At 41.5% G+C, this 9,286-nt stretch overlaps 1 long non-coding RNA gene across 1 annotated transcript; it reads left to right on the top strand.

Moving 5' to 3' along the window:
- Positions 1-5,766: 5,766 nt before the first annotated feature.
- Positions 5,767-8,369, top strand: LOC146174483 (uncharacterized). Its single transcript, XR_014702235.1, has 3 exons — positions 5,767-6,090; positions 6,979-7,038; positions 8,261-8,369. It is a non-coding gene; the product is annotated as an uncharacterized LOC146174483 (long non-coding RNA).
- Positions 8,370-9,286: the final 917 nt, after the last annotated feature.

Genomic DNA, 9,286 nt, shown 5'->3' with positions numbered 1-9,286 from the left:
TGTATTTTAAACTATGTACCATTGTTCCTTTTGATACACTGTAACCCCTCCCCCTCACACAATGTTCCATGTTTGGAACCTGTGAGGTATTTGTATAAATAAATAAATAGATTGTGGGGCGCTTTCGAAACAAGAAAAGGAGGCACTAGCACATTAGATACTCTCCGACACTCGTTTACTTTGTCTCACAAATTACTAACGGTATTCATAAACATGCAAACATGAGGCAAATACCAAAGTCATAAAGCGACAATAATGTACACCTAAAGCACCATACACATGAGTAAGTTAATTGCGGCTTGACTCTTTAAATGGAGCACATCTCTATTATTTGCCTGGAAGCAGTCGGCGGGAGCTGAAAATTTAAACGGTTAATTGGTGACAACAAAACGGACAGAAATAAAGGGTTAATGTCAGTTGCCATGAGAAAAAAAAAGCAACGAATTCTAGGGCGAGAATGGACTGGCGGTTTAATTTAGAGATCTAGCAATCAAAGGAAAGCTGAAAAAAAAATCTTCCAACGCTCCACGTTTTCTTTTTATCGTGCCGCGCCACGCTAGCGGAGCTGGTAGAGCCTACAGAGACTATCTTGGTTAACAGGGGTTACCCGCATATTTATTAAAGTCGCAGACTGGCACATTTCTGACTCGATGTTTTCCTAACTAAGGAGAGCGGCTGCTGCTCAGAAGCGAAAGTATTCGGCGAAAGCGAACTCTGCCGAGATTCCTTTCTTGGAAGGGAGTGGAAACAACATGACAAAAATTACAATTAGCCTCTTCAGATGACTGAGCTAAAGCGAAGCTTAGTGGCACTCTGATCTGCAGAGAAAAATTGCACCTCTCAGAAAATTCGTTGTCGGCGCAACAGCAGTGAATTGCATTTCGGCAGCGCCAAAAAGGAGTCTTGCGTATGAAGAGAGATGCACGGTCGGTGAGGAGGACTCAGTGAAATGAAAGTGGTACCACCGACGAATTATACAAGGCACAGCTCCAATTGTCGTAACTGCTGTGTCAAATGACGTCCGTGCTAATTGCTCTAATTTCAAACGATAGAGTAGCCCGCGCCTATACAAAGCCCCCACAGTCCCCAAAGTGTTCAAGGAGGCCTTTATTAGGTTCTCCAAATCTTGGCCGGAACACATTCATACTCTCATCACAGGGGACGAAAAATCTTGTCCGATCTTGTTTCAGCCGTCATTTTGATTAATTAAGCTGAAAATTAACAGCGCTCTCTTGGGACATGGACGAAGAAAGAGAGGACGGCTCGCACTGTGTGGTTCTGTCTTTCACCGCCCACGTCGTAAGACCACGCTGTTGTTTTCATTTTTTTTTTAATGAACTACAAAGTGTCCGATACCTTACTCGCGTTTAAGCTGTTCCATGACGTTACAGCGACGCGGTTTCTGGCTGGACATTTAAGATCAACGATTACAATGCCGTAGGAGACTGCAATTCTCTATTGTTTACCCGATGAAATTCTCTATTGTTCACAAGATGAAAAAAGATGAAAAGATTTTTATTTCTTTGTTGGGGACTGTCCTGTTTACGTTTTTACCTCAGTCTCCCTTTTTTTCATGCTTTGGGTTTCGTACGTCTGCCTCTTTCTCCTTATTGTTATTTGTCATTTTGTGTGACGGTGGTTTTGCTGCTGTTCTCTTATTTTCTGGTTCTGGTTCCTTTTTTTTTTGTTTCATTTGCAGGTCTGGATGCTACCTTCTGGGTTTTTCCTTTTATTCTTCTTAAACCAGTGTGGACCACCTTGCGACAGGGACCCCGTTTTTTTTTTTTTTAGTACCTTCTATCGCTTTTAAAAAGTGTTTTTTTTTTTTTTTTATCTCGAGCTTCTGCTCTTTTTTATGTATTTTTAATTGGTTTTAAGCCTGGCAAAGCTTTTGCTGGTCCGTGCTCCCTCTCATTCTTTTATTTTTTTTTTCTCAGTTCGAGAGGACGAATAAAATAGTAAAATGGCCCCAATACACTAATTGACATGACGCGAATTCTAAGATCTCTAGACAGCAGAGAGGCGAAAGAGCCCTATGACTGAACAATAACTGACCCTGATACCTTGTAATATATTAAGAATAGCGAATACACCAGAGCGGATTCCAACCGGTAGGGTTCGAGTCCTGGCTTCGGATTCAGTAGCCGCGACTATTAACCAAAGAGACACTGTGGTGTATCTTTCGCTCGTTACAACCTGCTTATTAAGGGTTAAATATTGTTCAGCTTTATTAGGGTTATAACCGCAGATGTCGTTAAAAGTAGGCAAAAAGCAATTGCTCTACGATCAAACGTGCTGTTGCGCCGAATCTGAGCACGGATGCTATGGGTAGCCCATGTGACCAGCTGGAGGTACGCGTGCACCGCGGTAGTCCGGCCGTGCTTAACCTCCCCATTTCACGCGGCGGCTCTCACACTGCGTCACGTGTACAGCTGAAACAACTGCGCATCAGACCAATAGTCAGAGAAAAACTTCATGGGGTAGAACAACTATAATGATACGCGCTGCAACAGCATCATCAAGTATCACAAGCAAACGTTAAATAATGAGGTGAATATCGTATAAAACAACACTTCCGTTGAGTTAAAACAAGCAAAGCCAAAAACCTACTTTTGCAGTATCGTCGGTTTCACAAAGATTGCTTCGGCCAATGGCTTTGATAACAATAAGCTTTTTTTCTACTCTGTTCAAAGGTTTCTTTTCATTTTTTGCTAGCCATGATTCCCATTGGATTCATTTTATTTCCTTGAGCCCTTTTTCCTCAAGTTTGCGCATTTTCATTTTCAGCGCAAACATTATTGATTACTTATGCCAGACGATAATATATGTTTGGGCACAAAACTGGTTCGAGCCGAAATCGGAGGGAGGAGAAGTGTAGCAAGGGGCTGCAGAAAGTTAGGTGGGCGAATGAGGTAAAAAACTTCGCAGGGGTCAGGTGGATGAAGCTAGTACAGCACCGGGTTAATTGCAGGAATATGGGACAGGCCTTCGCTCTGAAGTGGGCAAAGTCAAGCTGTTGACGATGATGTTGAATTGGTTTCCACTAAGAGCTCACCCAGGTTAGGAATAGCGCTCGGACAGTAGGGGTGAGCGCCGTTCAAAGCTGGAACACGTTCGAAAAGAATATGCAGCGCTGCTTTAAATAAATGAGCTTTTACAGGTAAACGCAGTATCAAAGTGCTTAGTTTCCTCTACCTAAACGTCAATGGTAGCGATCGTCAGATAATTCACGATGAGGCGCCGGTATTCCTTCGAGTCCTTTTGTATCGAAATATAATGCAGCAATCCCAAGTGGCTTGTTAACGCTAAGTGAATTCAAACAGTACGTTCTCGGTCGTATTCCTTGCAAAGCTGGGACAAATAAATAAAATCTTCAGCGCATTTTTCATAGCTTTCGAACATTTACCAAGAAAATAAAAATTGGTGGAGATGCCCCGTAATTCGTGTCACACACACTAAACAATTTCTGACCCTTAAGGGTGGAAAAAAGGGTGCGCCGCGTATTTGCACCCCATAGCGCACCCTTGAAACACCCTTTTTGACATTATCTCACCTTTAAGGGTGAGACAAAGGGTGCGCTACAAATTGCACCTTATTTCGACCGATCCACCCTATATTAAGGGTGCAGAATGGGGCATTTACCAAAAGGGTGCTAACGACGGCGCTGAAAGGGAGCGGCAACAAATGAGTGCTGCAAGTACAGTATATATTCGAATGGTGTCACGTCACAAAGCGTCGTTGTTAATATGTATCACGAAAAAATAAAGTGCAATTGAGCGACGGTAACCACAGAAAATATTGAACGTTTGTATACGATATATAATCTGTCAGGAAAGTTGATTACTTCGATTTCCTTTTTTTTTTCAAATGTATTGCAGTTAGCATGCACAGATCACTCACATGACCTTTGCATCAGCAAAATACAATCAGTACTGGTTTAGAGAGTGCATGAAAAATTGTAATGATTATAAAATTGATGGCAGTGTGGGAAATTTGTTTGGGAGAATAGAAGTACTGAGTCATATTGGAGGGATGTTGGGTTCATGCAAGAAAATTTAGGATTTTTGGGTTGTTAGAGTTGGATGACAATGAACAATGAATGAACCAAATCTTGGAGGGTGAGGCGACATAATGGGTGAAGGTACTCTTAAAACTATGTCAGCTGACTGAAAATTCTGTATAATTACGTGTTTGCGCGTTTTTTGTTGAAGCTGTCAAGCGAATGTGAGCACCGAGCCCCCACTTCCAAACATGGTTTTATATTGCAGAGATTCAACTGAGTATGGGCATTCTGCGATGTTCTCGGTAACACACGTTCGCCGCCGAGAATGCCTACATTTCATCAACACATTGACTACGTACACGTGAAGAGTTTGCAGCCTTTACACCTTAGTACGGCACCTCTTCGAATTACGTACTGCATAGCTGTTTTAAAAAGGCTGCATTTGATTTCCTTACACCACATCGAATAAAGCACTTTTAAAGGACAATAGACACTAAATGTTGTTGGCATTTTTCTTTTTGGTAAGGTGCGCAAGACATTCCTATATATGGATTACCAATCGGCTTTTGCCTACGGCCACTCAGTATTTTTTTTTTGCGTTTCTTGCTAGTTTTGGTTTCAGCAGCTGAGAGATCGCTGTGATATCACAATCAAATCTACGTGACTCTCGGCCTGAAAAAACGGCAATATAATTGCAGATGCTTCATCTTTTGTAATTCTTGTCCTCCAAGAAAGACGGCTTTAGTTTTCTGCTGAATGAAATAACACTGGAGCGATTTTATCGCTGTTTTATTCATGCCTCACGTGACCTAGACTTGACTGTGACGTCATAGCCATAGCTCGACGCCTTAGTCCTTAGTCGCGGAGGTTCCAGCCCCCGTTCCTCAGGCCTGCGTGCCAGGAGCGGGGAGGAGGGGGCCTCCTAAATCGATGGAAATTAAAGTTTTAATCAATCAATCAATCGACTGTTGAAAGCGAAACCAAAACTGTTGATAAAAGAAATTCGATTATAAATTATACAGCGAGCGTAAGCGAATATCATAAGACAGTAATGTCTTACGCATTATTAAAAATGATAAAACACGAATTCAAAAATGAAGTGTCTATAGTCCTTTAAAATGCGTAGGAAACGACGCGGAGCACTAATTAGAAAGGAGAAAAAGAGAAAGTTATCTGCGTCGTCTAATCTTTGTCGGCACAGCTACCAGGCAGCTTTGTTCAGCACCGTATTATCTGCACGCATAGCGAGACACTTCTTTTCACAATAGACAACGGACTTCCTACTCGGGTTCCAATTCTGCTGCTTCATTTGCTGTGCTGCCGATTATATATTTTAGACAGTTGCCTCGTTTTCGAAACTACTGATTTTCTACAACAAAATTTCATGTGCACTTTGTTCAGCTTCGCTGATCCACCACCGGAAAATGAGAATCGTGTTAATGATGTCATCTTAACTGGCACGTGCACTTTTCAAACTCAATGCAAAGCCAGCAACAGGTCGTTATTTCACATTGCCCCCAACTGGCAATTTCCTGGGTATTGCTCCGATTTTTGCTGCCGTCAATATGCCTTTATGCCAAAATAAGGCACTAGAAATAACACTACAAAACAGAAAACACTCAAGCAGCATTTTTCTAACGAAACCGAAACAGAAACGAACTATACTCTATGCTTTCACCCTTTCACCGCCAGGCGGCCGCCGGTAGCTACCTTCCTCTCGCCAACATGGCGGCTTGCACGTGCAGACTTGACCACGTTTCGACGATCGTTAATCTGCAGCAACAATTGCGAATCGTCGGTCGTGAAATGTGCTGCGTTTCGCGTGCATAATTGTTGCAGAAGTGTGTACGCCTGTGATGTGATGTTTCGGGCAAACGGGCATTAATCGTGCCGGCTAGTTTTCAGTGTTCGTGCTCTTTGCTTTGCTCAAGCGTATTGATTGGTTCATCGTGTCAAGTTTGAGAAGCTCGAAGGAAGAATGCGTGAAAATGTTTTTCTGCGTGACCAACTGAACCCACTTGTTGATTCGGCACCGGTGGTGTGAAGGCGAACAGCTTTCTGGACGGCTTACGCAATCGTCTGTAAAGGTAAGCATACTCAATCACATTCCGAGGCGGGCAGTGCGTGAACAGTAACAATGGCCTACCGCATTGCTACACTGTTTGTCGTTTGTTTGGGAACGTGACAGAACGGGCTGGAACGGAACGCGCTTGATTTCAGCTGGCTGCAAAAATAACGCTCATGAAGTTGGATGTCGCGGTGATTATTGTCGCAGATTTGCTGCTAGAAAAAAGAACTCCTTCCTTAAAAAAAAATAATCATGCTGTGCTTTCTTGCCTTACGCGCAGGAGGTTCACGAATGGAAGTTGGGTGATGAGCGCTGATTTGTCAGTCTCGGCCTCGTTCTACTCGTTTCTATTAGTGCTAATTCTCGTTATAGGGCAAAGCAAAGGAAACGCACTGTGTTGGTACATAAAATGTTTAGCTGACTTTCGAGATAACGCTAGCACTTTGCGGACGTACGAACTCACACCACTTTCCCATCCGTCATCGCGGCTTTTCCGCTCCGTAGATCATCCCTAGGTAGCAGGTTAAATAGAGGTGAAATAGAGAAGCGCATGGTATGGTGCCTTGTGAGTGCGTGTAGCGGATTTACTGAGGTCTAAAAATATTCTTTAGCCATCCTGTATGGTCATATCCCATTTGCCTCTGCGGGACTTTAAACCGCATAATTTACAAAACACCATTTTGAGTGGCTACTGTGCCCAACCGATGTTAATTTTCCCCAACAGGATTTACATTTTTAATCGCAATATGAGCTGATTTTATCAATAGGGTCTTGTATCCGCTTGCCTGGCGAATAAAGTCTTGCTTTTGGGTTGTGATGCTTTTCTTATGGTTTTACACTTGCTTCCTACAGTCCTTTATATTTTGTGTTGTCAGTAGTGGGCATTACAATGAATGGATATTTGCAGGTGATGCTTCTGCATTCAAGTAGAAGCTGACAGCTTGGATTCTAGGCCAAAAAGCGTGCAGTAAGTTGCTGTGACAGTGTTGCTATGTTTTTTGTTCTGACCAAATGTTCACTTTCTTCGCTCTTTTCCTGAAATCTACTTTTTGGAGCAGTTCTATTTGCCTGTTACAATAGCCATTATGTAGGCCAGCTAGTTTCTTTGTTTTCAGTTTCTGCGTTTGGTTTTGAATCAGCATTTTCGTTTTGTTTTGTTTTCATACTGTGCTTGCTTTGGGCACAGGCCGATCGATCGCAGTCATGGCTTCAAATTGGCCTCTTCCTGGAGCTGTTCTTGCGCGACACAAGCTATGGATTTCGTAGTCAGTAAAACATTGCTTTATGAGTCTTGCGAGCAAAATGAGATTAAAATTGACAAACCGCTCTAGAAGCAGAAAAAAAAAAAGATTGCATATTCTCTACATTTTTTATTTTTGTTCAGTCCCTGAATTTTGAAAACTTAACCTCCTCGCTTTTATGGCTCGCATTCTTTTTTCTTCCTTTCGTGTGATAGTATGCCTTGCAATAAAGAACGATTTTTTACAAAAATTGGTACACACCGGATTCCTAACGGAAATATACTCAGCCCCATTGATAACTGGTCCTTGCTAAATTTCCTTTGGATCACATTCATACCGTCCGATATTCACATCTCCATTTTTTGTTTTTGGTGCCAAAAGTAAGGTTTCACATTTGAATTTTATGCTGTCAGTATTGTTTTTTGAACCTAATGGATGACATCTCATCAATTGGTTTCCTTCCACAGTTTCTGCCAAGATATTTAAAAACAACTTTCTTAAACACCATTTATTCAATAGGATTTTTTTTTTTTCATTCCATCTGTGGGCCAGTATACAAAGATCTGCATGTTTTAGAACTCTGGAAATGCCTGTGTTGTACTGGCACTCATGTAGCTGCAAAATGCCTGCTAAAAGTTAGAAGAATTTCTGACCAATACTATTTTTGATTTTTTTTTCTGGGAATCAAAAAGCTATCTCGTAATATTTTAGTAAAGGGAGCAATATTGTGCAGAATGGTGCATCAAAATTTGCATAATGAGCTCCAGCTTCTTTCCGCACTCTTGTGGAGTATATTTCTGTCAGTGGTTATATAACTGAATATGTAACTTACTTTTACATTTTTCAAAATACTTTTTCGCCAAATCTGATTGCACTTTAGGGCATGCCAATGCCATTATTACTGCTGATCAGTCTTTTTTATTACAGGCTTGCCTACTTTACCTGCAGCTACTTTGGAACCCTCTTCTATGTCACCACTCATCACTGACAAGGACAAGGTGGCTCAAGCTGCAGTGCATTCTGTGGATCCAGCTTCAGACCATTTCTTGCCTGTCGACTGTACTGCTGCACGCCCTCTGAGCTCTGGTATATTTCTCAAGCCCTCACCCGCCTGCAACTAGAGAGAATGGAGTCATGCAGTCACGTTTTCAAATCAGGTTAGTTACGAGACTGGTAAACAATTCTTAATTTTTTTATATCACCTCCTTTGACATTTGTTGCTGATTAGCATAATTCATACACCTACATGGCCTATCAGGAGACATGGAACTAAACCCTAGACCACACATAGTAGCCTGCCTGCATTCCGTACAATTTATCTGAAAAGCTTTATTGTGGTTGGAACTTACAGAATACAAAATTCTCGCTTAACTCACTCTTATTTCCTGCTCTATGAATAATTGAAGGTACATTTGGCTGTTGGCCATTTTGTGCTGGCGCACTAAAAAAGGCTGGGCAAATTGAATACCGGTTTCATTCTGCACACTGATGAGAAGCATAGGAAATCTGCACATATGATGAGGATAAGGGTGTGTTCAGATAAGAACGGTAATCAAGGTCTCATGGCCATTTTTTGTCTTCAATGAAATCTTTATATGTGGTGGGCAAATGTCTTGATACAAAAAAATGAACCTTAATTTTGCATGATATGGTGTAGTTTTCTCTGGAAAAAAAATTGTAAATCACTACATGTGGAAAATGCCATTTTTGCCCTTTCAGAAAGTTGCAACTTTGAAGAGCTGCTGCTAGCGTACAGAAATTTTGTCATCCATCCCTTTTTACCCACTGAATCTATGCAATCTTTACCTGTATGAGAATGATTAAAAACCTGCTTTTCTGTTGCACTTGAGTTATTAAAAGATTGCAAACATTACTCCAGAAACAGTGCGCTACAAAAAAGTCAAGTTTCAATCTTATATATGGGCTTGATGTATTATGTCGTTAGCATTGAAATCTTTTTCTGTTTATTATTCA

The sequence above is a fragment of the Amblyomma maculatum genome, chromosome 11 (assembly GCF_055883805.1).
Source record: "Amblyomma maculatum isolate TAMU_Amacu chromosome 11, ASM5588380v1, whole genome shotgun sequence".
Taxonomy (NCBI): Eukaryota; Metazoa; Arthropoda; class Arachnida; order Ixodida; family Ixodidae; genus Amblyomma; species Amblyomma maculatum.
This window is presented reverse-complemented; position numbering and strand designations above follow the sequence as displayed.